At 38.1% G+C, this 16171-nt stretch overlaps 1 protein-coding gene and 1 pseudogene across 1 annotated transcript in view; one reads left to right on the top strand and one right to left on the bottom strand.

Moving 5' to 3' along the window:
- The window catches only part of ZC3H12B (zinc finger CCCH-type containing 12B), a 603410-nt gene that overhangs the window by 260576 nt on the left and 326663 nt on the right, over positions 1-16171 (top strand). The window lies entirely within an intron of this gene.
- Positions 7236-8468, bottom strand: LOC480940 (annotated as a pseudogene).

Below are 16171 nucleotides of genomic sequence, written 5' to 3' on the forward strand. Positions count from 1 at the left end.
GGATCATTTAGCCCATTAAACTTAACAGTTACTTTTGAAAGATATGAATTTAGTGTCATCTTAATACCTATTTAGTCCCTGTTTTTGTGGATTGTTTCCCTTGGCCTTGCTATTCCTTTAACAAAGTCCCTCTTAATATTTCTTGCAGAGCTGGTTTTTTGGTCACATATCCTTTCAGTTTCTGCCTATCTTGGAAGCTCTTTATGTCTCCTCTTCTGAATGAGAACCTTGCTGGATAGAGTATTCTTGGCTGCAGTTTCTTTCAATTTAGGACCCTGAATATATCCTGCCAGCTCTTTCTGGCCTGCCAGTTCTCTGTCGAGCAGTCTGCTCTTAACCTAATACTTCTCCCTGTTAGGTTTAGGGATCTCTTGTCTCTTGCTGCTTTAAGGATTTTCTTTTTATCTTTGGAATTTGCAAGTTTTGCTATTACATGTCAGGGTGTTATACAGTTTTTATTGATTTTATGGGGGATCTCTCTATCTCCTGGATCTGAATTCCTGTTTCCCTCCACAAGTTAGGGAAGTTCTCAGCTATGATTTGTTCAAATATGTTTTCTCTTCCTCTGTCCCTTTTGGCGCCCTCTGGAACCCCTATTAAATGTAGATTTTTCCTTCTGAGGCTGTCATTTATTTCCCCTAACCTTTCCTCATGATCTTTTAATTGTTTTTCTCTTTTTTCCTGAGCTTCCTTCCTTGCCATTAACTTGTCTTCTATGTCACTCACTCGTTCTTCTACCTCATTAACCCTCATCATTAGGACCTCCAGTTTGGATTGCATGTCTTTTACTTGATTTTTAATTTCGGCCTGATTAAATCTAAATTCTGCAAGTCATGAAGTCTCTTGAATCTTTTATGCTTTTTTACAGAGACACCAGTGGCTTATAATTGTGCTTCTGAATTGCCTTTCTGACATTGAATTGTTATCCAAATTCTGTAACTCTGTGGGAGAGAGGACTGTTTCTGATTCTTTCTTTTGTGGTGAGTTCTTCCTTCTAGTCATTTTGCTCAGTGCAGAGTGGCTAAAAACAAGTTGTCCTGGAAAACGAAGGAAAAAGAGGAAAAAAGGGGGGGAAACAAACAAAAAACAAGAAAACAAGGAGTGTATTGCCTGATTCTATATATTGTAAGTCCCTCGACTTCTCCCTGCAGCTTTCCAGTGCTGCTTGGTCAAGAACTTCCTCTTCCCCTGTTCTTCCAGCTGGTCTTCTGGGGGAGGGGCCTGCTGTGCTGATTCTCAGTTGTGTGTACCTGGGGGAACTGCCCTGATCCTGCCAGGAGTACGGCTCAGTCGCAGCTGTTTATCCTGTGAGGCCCTTGCTTCCGGGCAGCCCTGCTCAGTCTCAGGCAAAAGATGACACCAGGAGGAACAATAATAGTCCTGGCAGCCAGCTCTCCAGTCCTGGAGTCAGCTCCAGCAGTAACTCCCGCAGTGTCCCAGTTGCAGTGGCCTGGATATGGCGGGGGGGGGGTTTGCTCATCTGCACAGCTTGGTGCCACCCAGCAGCAGGAGAGTCCTTGCTGTCCTGTGTCCTCCAGGCCTCTGCCTGTACCATGGGGAGCGCTGGATCCTGGGCTGTGTCCCCAGCACTTTGGGCCCCAGCCTGTGCCACTGAAATCACGCTCCCGGACCGCACAGCCCCCTCTGTGTGGAGCTGCTGCCTGTACTTCTCTCAGGTCTGCACAGCCCCTTCCACGGGTAGCCGCCTTGGGAAGGAGCTGCCACCTGGGCTGCTCCGGGGCCCCGCTAGGCCCACGCTACAGCCCTTTATGGAGCTCAGCCCGCGGTGTGTGGCACGTTCTCCCTCGGGGTGCACTTCCTCTGTTAGTGACCCCAGGAACCTGGGGGCTCCATTGGCCCTCTTGGCTTCCTGCCCGAGTTTCCTGCGAACGCCTTTCCATCCGGGAAGATTGGTAAAGTTCCTGCTTCTCTGGAACTGGGCTTTCCTGTCCTGGAGGCACTAGCCACTCGGCCTTACTCCGGCTCCTCACGGGGCCCCTCCCCCACTGGATGCTTTTTATTTATTTATTTATTTCCATCTTCCTACCTTGATAGAAGTGCGAACTCTTCTCTCTGTAGCATTCCAGCTGTTCTCTCTTTAAGTCTCAGGCCGAATTTGTAGGTTTTCAGGATGATTTGAAAGTTATCTAGGTAAGTTGGTGAGGACAGGTGACTTGGGGATCCTACTCTTCTGCCATCTGGCCCCCTGAACCTGGAGGTTGAATTTGTTTTTTTTTGTTTGTTTGTTTGGAGGTTGAATTTGATATGTTCTTTAGAGGTCTTGGATACTAGTCCTTTATCTGAAATGTCATTTGCAAATATCTTCTCCCATTGCATAGGTTGCTTTTCAGGTTGGTTGACTGTTTCCTTTGCTGTGCAAAAACTTTTTATCTTGAAGCAGTCTCAATAGTTCATTTTTGCTTTTCTTTCCCTTGCCTTGGGAGACGTGTCTGGCAAGTTGCTGTGGCCAAGGTCGAAGAAGTTGCTGCCTATGTTCTCCCCTAGGATTTTCATGGATTCCTGTCTCACATTGAGGTCTTTCATTCATTTTGAGTTTATCGTTGTGTATGGTCCAGTTCCTTTCTTCTGCATGTGGTTGTACAAATTTCCCAATACAATTTATTGAAGAGACTATGCTTTTTCCATTGGAAAATCTCTCTTGTTCTTGTCAAAGATTAATTGACCATAGAGTTGACTGTCCTTTTCTGGGTCCTCTATTCTGTTCCATTGATCAATGTGCCTGTTGTTGTGCCAGCATAATACTGTCTTGATAATTACAGCTTTGTAATACAGTTTGAAGTCCACACTGTGATGCCACCAGCTTTGGTTTTCTTTTGCAACATTCCTCTGGCTGTTCAAGGTCCTTTCTCATGCCATACGAATCTTAGGATTATTTGTTCCAGTTCTGTGAATAATATTGATGGTATCTTGATAAGGATTGCATTGAATGTGTAGATTTCTCTGTGTAGCATAGACATTTTAACACTATTTATTCTTCCAAAGGGATAGGTTTATTTATTTGAATTTTTCTTGCTTCTTGAGGTAGGTATCTATTGGTATAGACTTCCTTCTTAGAACTGCTTTTGCTGCATGCCACGGGTTTTTTACTCTTATGTTTTCATTTTTATTTGTTTCCATGGACTCTATATTTCTTTTATTTACTGATTGATCCTTCCTTTTATAGTAGCATGTTATTTAACATCTATATATTTGTGGTCTATACAGATTTTTTGTTGTTAACTTGTACTTTCATAGCATTATGGTCAGAACATACATATGATATGTTTCCCATCTTGAATTTGTTGACATTTGTTTTGTGAGGGTAGTATGTAATCTATTCTTGTGATTGCTCCATGTGCACTTGAATAGAATGTGTATTCTACTCTTTTTGGATAGAATGTTATGTATTTACCTTATATCATTCTGTTCTGGTGTGTCATTCAAAGATATTGTTTCCTTGTTAATTTTCTGTTTAGATGATCTGTACATTTATGTAAGTGGGGTGTTAAAGCCCTCTACTATTATACTATTATCAATTATTTCTTTTATGTTTATTAACTCTTATGTATTTGGTTTCTCCTATGTTGGATGCATAAATATTTTCAATGGTCATTATCTTCTTGTGGAATTGTTCTTTTTATTATTATATACTGTCCTTCTCTGTCTTCTGTTACTGTCTTTGCTTTAAAGTCTACTTTGTTCTATATATGTATTGTTACTCTGGTCTTCTTTGACATACATTTACATGACATCTCTTGCTTTCTTTTTTTAAATTTTATTTATTTGAGAGAGAGAAAGAGAGAGAGTGTGTGAATGAGAAGGAGAGGGAGAGAAAATTTGAAGCAAACTCCATACTGCTCACAGTCTGACATAGGGCTTGATCCCACAACCACAAGATCATGACCTTAGCCAAAGCCAAGAGTCAGACGTTTAACTGGCTGAGTCACCCAGATGCCCCTCCATCCTCCCACTTTCAATCTGTGAGTGTCTTTATGTCTAAAATTAGTATCTTATAGCGTGTTTTGTTTTGTTTTTATCCATTCAGACACCCTATGCCTTTTTTTTTTTAGCATTTCGGCCATTTACATTCAAAGTAATTATTGATAAATATATATTTATTGCCTTTTTGTTGTTTGTTTCATGGTTGTTTCTGAAGATTTTCTATGATCTTTATTTTCTTATCCTTCATGGTTTGCTGGATTTCTTTAGTGATATATTTGGATTTTTCTTTATCCTTTGCATATTTATTAGTGTTTTTAATATATAAACATTAGGTTTGTATATAACGTATTGTGTATATAACCGTCTATCTTAAGTTTTTGGTCATTTACATTTGAATCCATTCTTTTCCCCTCTCCATATTTTAGGTATTTGTTATACTTTATATTCTTTTTTTGTGAGTTCCTTGACTCAGTTTTTATACAAATACTTACTGTTAATGCCTTTGTGTTTCCTACCTCTATGCTATCACTTTGGGTCTCTCCATTCAATGTGTCCCTTTTAATACTTATTATTGAGCTGGCTTAATGGTATTCAACTCTTTTATTTTGTTTTTTTTTCCCCTTGGAAACGCTTTGTCTCTCCTTGTATTCTGAATGATAGCCTTGCTAGATACATTTTTTTTCCCATTCAGCACTTTGAATCACTTTCATCTGGCTTGTAGAAGTTCTGTTGAAAAATCCCCTCTTAGCCTTAAGATTTTCCCTTATAACTTAATGACCTCTATTGTCTTGCTGCTTTTAGGATTTTTTTCTTCATAAGGATATTTTGCCAATTTAATTAAAATATATCTTGGTGTGAATCTGCTTTTGTTGATTTTGTTGCGGGTTCTCTATGATTCCAAGATATGGATGTCTGTTTCCTTCTCCAGATTAGGGATGTTTTCAGCTATTATTTCTTCAATACATTTTCTGCCCCCTTTTCTCCTTTTTTTCTGGGACACCTATAATATGAATGCTATTATGTCAGAGTCACTGAGTTCCCTGTCTATTTTCATTTTGAATAATTAATTACTCCGTCTACTGTTCAGCTTGATTATTTTCCATTACTCTGTCTTGGTCACTAATTCATTCCTCTGCTTCTTCCATATTGCTGTTAGTTCTATCAAGTGTGTTTCTCATTTTGTTTATTGAACCCTTATTTCTGGTATGATATGCCTTATCTCCGTGTTAATGCCACTCTCAAGTCTTCCACTCTTTTCTCAAGGCCAGTGAGTATCCTTATGATCACTGCTTTAAATTAGCTATCAGACATGTTACTTATGCCTGTTTCGCTTAGATATTTGGCCATGAGTTTGTCCTGTTCTTTCATTTAGGATAGATCTCTCTCTCTCTCTCTCTCTTCTCGTTTTGTATCTCTTTCTGTGTCTATTTCTTGTGTGTTAAGAAAGTCAGATATATCTTCTACTCTTGAAAGTAGTGACTTTATGAAGAAGAGTCCTGGAGTGTAACTGCAGTGCCGTGTGCCCCCTTTACCAGATCTTAGCACTTCAGGAGGGTACTCTTTGTGTGCTTCTTATGCCCTGCTGTTATATCTGAGTCAATTCTTGCTATAAGTGCAGCCCTCTGCACTGATTCTCTGCCTGATGTGGGCTGTGATTTCTCTCTATAGTGTTAATGGGACTCAGGCAGGCCATCCCTGATAGGACATGCCTGCTGGGGAACTTGGGAGTAGGAAAGCAGTTATTGCAAAATTTCATGGGACCACTAGTCCTATGCTAGATCCCCTCAGCACTGAAGTAGCTCAAAGCTGTGTGTCAATGCTGCTGGGGGCATGAGGCTAGGTGTGGCACATAACAATGGCTGGGAACAGCTGGGGCCCACAATGGGAATGGGAATGCACCTGGGTGATGTGCAACAGCTGGCTATGTGCCTCACAGCAGTGTTTGTTCACATGGGAACTGGGTGCATTGTGTGACAAAGGCTGAGGAAATGCAGCGGAGTGTTGATGCAAATTTACATGGGGGTGCATGGATGGGTATGGTGTAGTAGGGCAGCTGGGTCAGCAGCTGGGCAAAGGGCATAAAGGTAGGTATAGTTGCACAGCTGGATATTGTATGGCAGATCTGCCCAGCAGCTACAGCAGGTGAGCACCTTTAACAAAATTTACCCTGAGCCCAAGGCCTAGGCTAGCAGGCTTGGAGTTTTCTAGTCCTCAGGAGAACTCATGGGCTTGTCATACTGCTAGTAGGTTAGGTAGCAAGTGTCTGTGCAGCCTTGCCTATTGCAGGTGGCTCTGTGTTTATGCTGAATATAGGGGAAGAAAATGGCCCCTGCCAGATCCGTTGTTTTCAGAGAAGTTCCCCAACATGTTCTGAAGTCAGTATGAATATATCTGTTTCCCATTTGCCACCAAGCATTTTGCAAAATGTTATTTCTATTTTGCCTTTCTGCTTAGGCGGCTGCCTCTTTAAGGATGGTGACCAAGGTATCACATCACTCACCCTTCAGTCTTATCCAGTGCTGATTCAGCAGACTTTTAATGCTTTACATTCAAAGTGCATTTTCTCATGTGCTTGTTGGCCATGTCTATGTCTTCTTTGGTGAAATTTCTGTTCATGTCTTTTGCCCATTTCATAATTGGATTGTTTATTTCTTTGCTGTTGAGTTTAATACTTATTTAAAGATCTTGCATACTAGCCCTTTATCTGATAAGTCATTTGCAAATATCTTCTCCCATTCTGTAGGTTGTCTTTTAGTTTCTTTTGCTGTGCAGAAGCTTTTTATTCTGATTAAGTCCCAATAGTTCATTTTTGCTTTTGTTTCCCTTGCCTTCATAGATGGATCTTGCAAAAAGTTGCTGTGGCCAAGTTCAAAAAGGGTGTTGCCTGTGTTCTCCTCTGGGGTTTTGATGGATTCTTGTCTCACATTTAGATCTTTCATCCACTTTGAGTTTATCTTTGGGTATGGTATAAGAGAATGGTCTAGTTTTTTTTCTTCTGCACGTGGCTGTCCAATTTTCCCAGCACGATTTATTGAAGAGACTGTCCTTTTTCCAGTGGATAGTCTTTCCTGCTTTGTGGAATATTAGTTGATCATAGAGTTGAGGGGCCATTTCTGGGTTCTCTATTCTGTTCCATTGATCTATGTGTCTGTTTTTGTGCCAGGACCACACTTTCTTGATGATCACAGCTTTATAGTACAACTTGAAATCCAGCATTGTGATGCCCCTGGCTCTGGTTTTCTTTTTCAATATTCCCCTGGCTATTCGGGGTCTTTTCTGATTCCACATAAATCTTTTTTTTTTTACTCTTAAGGCATTTATTTATTAAAACGTTCTCTGCCAAGATTTCACATTAGCTTAAAATTCAAATCAGTCTTTACATTTCTCTACTGAGGACTCCACCTCAGTGTATGACATAAAAGCACCTTCTCCAGCAGCGAGTGTTACCAGCATCCACACAGTGAGCCCCATGGTCAGCCTCTCTGTTCCCCAGGTGACCCAACTAGATGTTAATACTGCTCTGCTACAGGGTAAAAGCTCCTAACTCAAACTCATTGGAAAAGGGGTGAAACTTCTGCAAAGTGCACTTTAAGAAGAGGTACTGTTTGCTCATGAAAAGAAACCAGTGAGTTCTCTAAGAATAATAAAAGGGGGTATTTTACAGTTAAGCACATGATTTGGAGTGAAGAATTCAGATGTTGCTCTGCTGGTCCAGGCTGTTAATACTCTTCTTGTTCCTCCTGTGGGCCCCCTTCATCAGGTATCACAAAGCCTTCATCTGTCGCATAGAGAACGTCCAGGATCCTCTGCAACACAGGGCTGTTTTCCCCTTCGTTCTCCTGGCAAATCAATTCAATGTTCCTTAGCTTTCCAAAGTAGAAATCTCTCTCTTTCTCCAAGTCTTCGATGGTAAGTTTCAATACATTGACCTGCTGCATCAATTCAGCTGCTTCATCATCCCCGTTGTCCACACCAGGATTCTTTCGCACCACACCCCGGCCAGCCTTAGGGGTTGCAGTAGTTCTGTGTGTTGCAATGGGCCTCTGTGGAGCTTCACTGCTAGAGCTGAGAGGTTTCTTTGGTTTGTTCAGAGCTGGAGCAACGAGGGAGGGAGCCACTGCAGTTTCTTGACTTTGTCTGGCAGCTACAGGGTCATAGTCTTTTCCATCATAGTTTGCATCAAAAAACTTCTTGAACCACTGAACAAATTCAAAATTGTCCTGAAACTTTCCTTTTACTAATTTGTCCACAGGAATTATTTTGTCAACACCCATTCTCTTAAAACCTGCTTGTAGTATTTTGAAGTTCTGGATGTATTCATGAACTAGTTTAGCCTGGAATTTCACTTTCTTCAAGGCAGTGGAGCCAGGGAATAGCATGTCCATAAACTGACAATAGGCAGCCCCTGAGCACAACTGTTCAATCTTTGTCAGATTCAGCTGCAGAGACTCATTGATCCAGGCCAGCATATCATGTCAACTTAGGTTATCACTGGTGACGGACATTGAGTATACCTTCACTGCCATCTTTGGCTCTCAGCGGGACCGTGTCCACTGCCTGTGCCCAGCTTCGGTTCTGTCTTCATCTCCTGATTCCACACAAATCTTAAGACTATTTGTTTCAACTCTCTCAAGAAAGTCTGGTATTTTTATAGAGATTGCATTAAACGCGTAAATTGCCCTGGGTAGCATAGACATTTTCACAATATTAATTCTTCCAATCCATGAGCATGGAATATTTTTTCATCTCTTTGTGTCTTTCTCAATTTCATGTTTATAGCAGAAATGTCCACAATAGCCAAACTGTGGAAGGAGCCTCGATGTCCATCGAAAGATGAATGGATAAAGAAGATGTGGTACACACACACACACACACACACACACAATGGAATATTACTCAGTCATTAGAAATGACAAATACACACCATTTGCTTCGACGTGGATGGAACTGTTAGGTATTATGCTGAGTGAAGTAAGTCGATTGGAGAAGGACAATCATTATATGGTTTCATTCATATGGGGAATATAAAAAATAGTGAAAGGGATTATAGGGGAATGGAGGGAAAAGGAGTGGGAAAAATTAGAGAGGGTGACAAAACATGAGGGACTCCTAACTCTGGGAAAGGAACAAAAGGTAGTGGAAGGGGAGAGGTGGGCGGGGGATGGGGTGACTTGGTGATGGGCACTGAGGGGGGCACTTGACAGGATGAGCACTTGGTGTTATACTATATGTTGGCAAATCGAATATATATATATGTATATATATGGCATATATATATCCCATATCTAATTTATTTATTTATTTATTTATTTATTTATTTAATACCAAAATTGTGCTAGGTCTTTTATAAAATGTATTATACATCCTGGCACACACAGACAGACATCATAGTGCTCAAATATCATGAGGAAATCAGATATGTAAACAACTAAGAGCAGAATATTAAATAATATAGTTGAGGCCAAGAGGTTATATCATGGGGAATCCGAGAAGAAGGTAGTTAAATCTTTGCAGATGTAGGGCAATATGGACATTTTTCCAGAAACAACATTGAACTTGGTCTTAATAAGTAGGTGAAGTGGGAGTGTGGGAGCAAGGAGGAAATGAACAATTCAGGCAGAAAAAAGAATTGTACAAAGTTAGGAGTCAAGAAATAGAGTGAAACCTTGAGAGAATTATATGTGATTTGGATTCCTGAAGCACAGAGTAATGGCTTTGGTCACAGGAGATGAGGATGCAAAGATATCCAAGGTCAGAATATGAAGTGCTGTTCTCCATACCCACTAGTAGACTAATAGTTCATATAAGGTATGAAGAACCTTGGCAAATGCAGCCATTAGAGGTGGGAGTGGAGAAGAGTTTAAGAAATACTAAGGATATGAAGGCTTCAACAGCAATGGATAATCCAAAAATGAAAATAAGAAAAACAATTTCCAAAATGGGTTTTGTTTGAATACGAGATAACACTGGAGCATGTTGCTTTTAATGTGTTTGTGAGAATCCTAGCTTGGTATACCTCAGGGATTCTCAACTTCAGTATTACTGATCTTTTCAGGCTAGATAATGCTTCATTGTATGGGGCTTTTCTGTACATTTTACAGTGTTTTGCAGCATCTTTGGTTTCTACCCATTACGTGTCAATAAAACCTCCCCAAGTCATGATACAGAAATAACTCCAGACATCTCTAAATGTCCTTTGTGGGGGCAAAATTACCCCTCAGTGAGTACCACTGATTATATATATATATATATATATATATATATATATATATATGTGTGTGTGTGTGTGTATTACAAATGGTTGTATGTATCTGAATATATGTGAGAGGAGTAGTCAGAGCTGGAAATTTGGGTTTCATTGGGATGTATGACATAATTGAAGCCATGGGAGAAGATGGACCACTTAGAGTGTATTGAGAGAAGAAAGCAGAAGACAGACCCTCTGGAACACACATTTTCTTCTTCAAAAACTCTATTTTCAGTTATTAAATTGCAGTGTACTCTTCTTTAAGGATGGGTGATTGGGGAACACAGTAATATATAATGATCCACTTTGTTCCTTGCCCAAAATTTTTTGAAGTTTTTATTTAAATTCTGGTTAATTAACATTCAGTGTAACATTAGTTTCAGAATTATGGTTATCAGCACTTCCATACAATACCTGGTGCTCATCACAAGTACACTCCTTAATCCCCATCAACTATTGAACCCATACCTCCACCTGCCTCCCCTCTGGTAACTATCTGTTTGCTCTCTATAGTTAAGACTCTGTTTCTTGGTTTGCCTTTCTCTCTCTCTTTCTTTCTCTCTCGTTCTCCTTTGCTCATTTATTTAGTTTTAAAATTCTTTTTAAAATTTTTATTTATTTATTCATGATACACACAGAGAAAGAGAGGCAGAGACACAGGCAGAGGGAGAAGCAGGCCCCATGCAGGAGCCCGATGTGGGACTTGATCCCAGGTCTCCAGGATCATGCCCTGGGCTGAAGGTGACACTAAACTGCTGAGCCATCCAGGCTCCCCTTTAAATTCTATATATGAGTGAAATCATATGGTATTTTTCTTTCTCTGACTGACTTATCTTGCTTAGCATAATACTCTCTATCTCCATCCATGTCATTCTTTTTTTATGGCTGATATTTTCTTTATCCATTCACCAGTTGATGGACATTTGAGCTCTTTCCATAATTTGACAGTTGTAGATAATGCTGCTATAAACATGGTGCATGTATGCCTTTGAATTAGTATTTTTGTGTTATTGGGGTAAATACCTAGTAGTGCAATTGCTGGATCATATGGTAGTTCTATTTTTCACTTTTTGTGGAAGCTTCATCCTGTTTTTTAGAGTGGCTGCACCAGTTTGCATTCTTACTAGCAATGTAAGAGGGTCCTGTTTTCTCTACATCCTTGCCAACACCTGTTCTTTCTTATGTTGTTGATTTTCACTATTCTGAAGGTTGAAGTGATATCTCATTATAGTTTTGATTTATATTTCTCTGATGGTGAGTAATGTTGAGCTTCTTTTTATTTGGCTATTGACCATTTGTATGTCATCTTTAGAAAAATATCTCTTCATGTTTTCTGCCCATTTTTTGGACTGAATTATTTGTTTTTTTGGGTGTTGAGTTTTAAAATTCCTTTATATATTTTGGATACTAGCCCTTTATCAGATATGTCATTTGTAAATATCTTCTCCCATTCCATAGGTTGCCTTTTACTTTAAAACTTTTTTAAAGTAAATAACTTGAGGGAGAGGGGGAGAGAGCAATCAGGGGGGAGGGGCAAAGGGAAAGGGAGAAACTTAGACTCTATGCTGAGTATGTAGCCCAACATGGGGCTCAATCTCATGACCTTGAGATAACAACCTGAGCCAAAGCCAAGAGTCAGATGCTTAACAAACCTTACTACCCAGGTGCCACAGTTGCCTTTTATTTTTGTTGATTTGTGTGCAGAAGCCTTTTATTTTTATGTGGTTCCAATAGTTATTTTTGCTTTTGTTTCCCTTGCCTTTGGAGACATATCCAGAAAGAATTTGCTACGGCCTATATCAAAGAGGTTACTGCCTGTGTTCTCCTCTAGGATATTTATGGTGTTTCAGGTCTCACATTTAGATCTTTAGTCCATTTTGAATTTATTTTTGTCTGTGGTATAAGAAAGTCCCCTCCCCAACTTTTACTTACATTTCTTATAAAAGATAATGTCAGAGAATTTAATGTACAGAGATTGAAAAACAAAGATAAAATTATCTTCAAAATATGTAGATTAGGAAGCAGGCAAGCAGGACTCTATCTAATATTATCTTGTGCAAATTACATATTTTCTCTGAGTCTCACTTTCTTCAATTGCAACATGAAATGGCTAGACTAGATAAGTACTTTCTACACATTAGAATCACTTGGGAGAACATTAAAAAAATATCCAACACCATCCCTCACTAATTAAGTCAGAATCTCTGAGGATGGACTCCAAACATTTGATATTTTCTTAAATGCACCCCTGGTGCCTCTAATAGCAGGCAATAATGTGCAGGCAAAATGGACCACCACTGTGGTTCATGATCTCTAAATTCCTCTGATACATGTGTGTTTGTTTGTGTGTATGTGTGTGCATGCACACCCTGAAGCCAAAATATTTCCTGTAAATATACAACCCTGAAGTCCTAATAGAAGTTCACTAACAGTAAGAATCAATATGTAAATGTTGTTTTATATGCAATGACCCAAGAAAATAACTAATGTGCAAAGTATGATAAATCTGTATAGAATCTGTATTATGGTATCATATGATTAATTCCATCAGTCCTCATAATTTCTTATTATAGAAATATATATGTTTCTCCTTCAGCTAATTGTAAATTGTGTGAGAGAATGGCTTGTCTTATTTATTTACTTTTTATTTCTCCATAGCAATTACAGCATTTCTTTACATAGTGTAAGTCCTCAATAACTATTAGTTCAATAAATAACTGAATAGTGAAAGGGAATATAAGGGAAGGGAGAAGAAATGTGTGGGAAATATCAGAAAGGGAGACAGAACGTAAAGACTGCTAACTCTGGGAAACGAACTAGGGGTGGTAGAAGGGGAGGAGGGCGGGGGGTGGGAGTGAATGGGTGACGGGCACTGGTGGTTATTCTGTATGTTAGTAAATTGAACACCAATAAAAAATAAATTAAAAAAAAATAACTGAATAGTGCAATATTTTATGCTGGGCACTTGAAGCATCCTAATGAATAACCTGATAATTTGGACTTTTATTAAGCATTATGCTTTACATACCTAAATTAAATTAAGCTTTACCTATTGTAACTAATTTAGGTCTTTATTTTTCATAAGAAACTATAGCTTTGGTAGCGTAACATACCATAGAGAATTTAGATTTTCTGTATGGTTGTAATAGAGCTCATCCCACTTTCTCCTCTATTAGATGAATGGATATATGATGCACTGGTCAGAGTACACCATTCCCCTGGCCACAGTGATTGGTTTAATATTGACCATGTGACTTAGGTTGGGCCAAGAAGAAGTATGGGGTGGCAATGGAGAATGTGAAGGAATGAACAAGCAAACCTGGATTTTAAGGAAACACTGTTTAAAATTACCAGTTAACCAGACTTATCACGAAAAAAAGGACTCAAATAAATAAACCTACAAATGATAAAAGAGAAATAACCAACTCAACAGAAATATAATTTAAAAATAATATTATCAAAACTATATACCAACAAATTGGACAAGCTAGAAGAAATTGATAAATTTCTAGAAACATATAAACTACCAAAACTGAAATAGGAAGAAATAGAAAATTTGAACAGACCAGTAACCACCAAGAATTTTAGTCAGTAATGAAAAACAAAACAAAACAAAACAAAACCTTCCACAAACAAAAGTCCCAGATGGCTTCACAGGCAAATCCCAAACATTTAAAGAATTAATTCCATTTATTCTCAAACTATCCTAAGAAATAGAAAAGGAAGGAAAACTTCCAAATGGATTCCATAAGGTCAGCATTGCCCTGATACCAAATCCAGATAAAGATACAACAAATAAAAGACAACTACAGGCCAATACCTCTTATGAAAATAGGTGCAAAACTCCTCAACAAAATATGAGCAAATCAAATCCAAGAATACATTTTAAAAAATCATTCACCATGATCAAGTGAGCTGCATGAGTGACTCAATATACACAAATCAATATGATAATACCATTAATAAAAGAAAGGTTAGTAAACAAATGATTACTTCAATACACGCAGAAAAAGCATGTGACAAACTACAACATTCATTCATGATAAAAACCTCCAACAAAGTAGGTTTAGAGAGAACATACCTCAAAATACTAAAGTTGACATATGAACAACATGCAGCTAACACCATACTTAATAGGCAAAAATTGAAAGCTTTTCCTCTAAGGTCAGGATCAAGACAAGGATGTTCACTCTTGCCACTTTTATTCAGCATGGTGCTGGAAGTCCTAGCCACAGCAATCAGACAACAAAAAGAAATAAAACACATCCCAATTCATAAGAAATAAGTAATATTTTCATTATTTGCAGATTACATGATATAATTCATACAAAACCTGAAAGACTACCAATCAAGTGCTGGAACTGATAAATGAATTCAGCAAAGTCACAAGATAAAAAATGACTGTACAGAAATCTGTGGCATGGTCATAACAATAATAAAGCTGCAGAAAGAGAAAGTAAGAAAACAATCCCATTTATAATTGCACTAAAAATAATAAGATACCTAGGAATAAACCAAAGCAGAGTTGAAAGAACTATGTTCTGAATATTATAAAACATATATATCAACAATATGTATCAACAAATGGTTTTGGTAAAACTGATCAGCAACATGCAAAAGAATGAAACTGCACCACTTTTTAAATTTAAAATCAATTAATTAACATATAGTGTATTAGTTTCAGAAATAAGAAATATCTTATGAGTCTGTCTCCCTCTCTGATTTCATATTATTTTACTTTTCCCTTTCTTCCCCTATGTGCATCTGCTTTGTTTCTGTAATTCCACCTAAGAGCGAACTCATATGATAATTGTCTTTCTCTGATTAACTAATTTCACTTAGTATAATACATTCTAGTTCCATCCACATCTTACCAAATACTAAGATGTATTGTATTGATGTATTGTATTGTATTGATGGCTGTATTGTATTGTATTGTATTGTATTGTATTGTATTGTATTGTATTGTATGGCTGAGCAATAGTTGTATTGTATTGATGGCTGAACAATAGTTCTTTTTTAATTTAAATTCAATTAGCCAACATATAGTACATACTTAGTTTCAGATATAGTTTTTAATAATTCATTTCAATAATTCATTACTTGCATATAACACCAGTGATCATAATATCCTGTGCCTTTCTTAATGCCCATTACCCAGTTACCCCAACCCCCCACCCATCTCCCCTTCAGCAACCCTCACTTTATTTTCCAGAGTGTAGAGTCTCTTGTGGTTTGTCTCCCTCCCTTCCCTTAAGGTCCTTTGCAGTATTTCTTCTATTCTGCATATGAATGAAATCATATAATTGTCTCTCTGATTAACTTATTTCACTTAGTATAATACCCTCCAGTGCCATCCACATTGATATAAATGGTGGGTATTCATCACTTCCAATGGATGAGTAATATTTCATTATTTATATATGCAAATGTATATAAAGCAAATGTATATATGCAAATATATAAGCATATATAAGCATATATATGTATATATAAGGAAATATATACACCAATATATATGCTAATGTATATATAAGCAAATGTATATATATGCAAATATATACCATATCTTCTATATCCATTTACCTGTTGAAGGACATGTCAGCTCCTTCCAGTTTGGCTTTGTGGACATTGTTGCTATTAACATAGGGGTGCAAGTTCCCCTTTGTTTCACTATATCTGTATTTTTAACTTTTTGAAGAACCTGCATACTATTTTCCAGAGTGGCTATACCAGCTTGCATTCCCACCAACAGTGTAAGAGCATTCCCCTTTCTCCACATCCTTGTCAACATTTGTTGTTCCCTGTCTCGTTAATTTTTGCCATTCTAACTGATGTAAAGTGTTATCTCATTGTGATTTTGATTTGTATTTCTCTGAAAACTAGTGATATTGAACATATTTTCATGTGTCTGTGGGCCACTTGTATGACTTCTTTAGAAAAATGCCTGCTCATGTCTTCTTTCCATTTCTTGACTGAATT

This window comes from Canis lupus, chromosome X, assembly GCF_011100685.1.
Source record: "Canis lupus familiaris isolate Mischka breed German Shepherd chromosome X, alternate assembly UU_Cfam_GSD_1.0, whole genome shotgun sequence".
NCBI classification, from domain to species: Eukaryota; Metazoa; Chordata; class Mammalia; order Carnivora; family Canidae; genus Canis; species Canis lupus.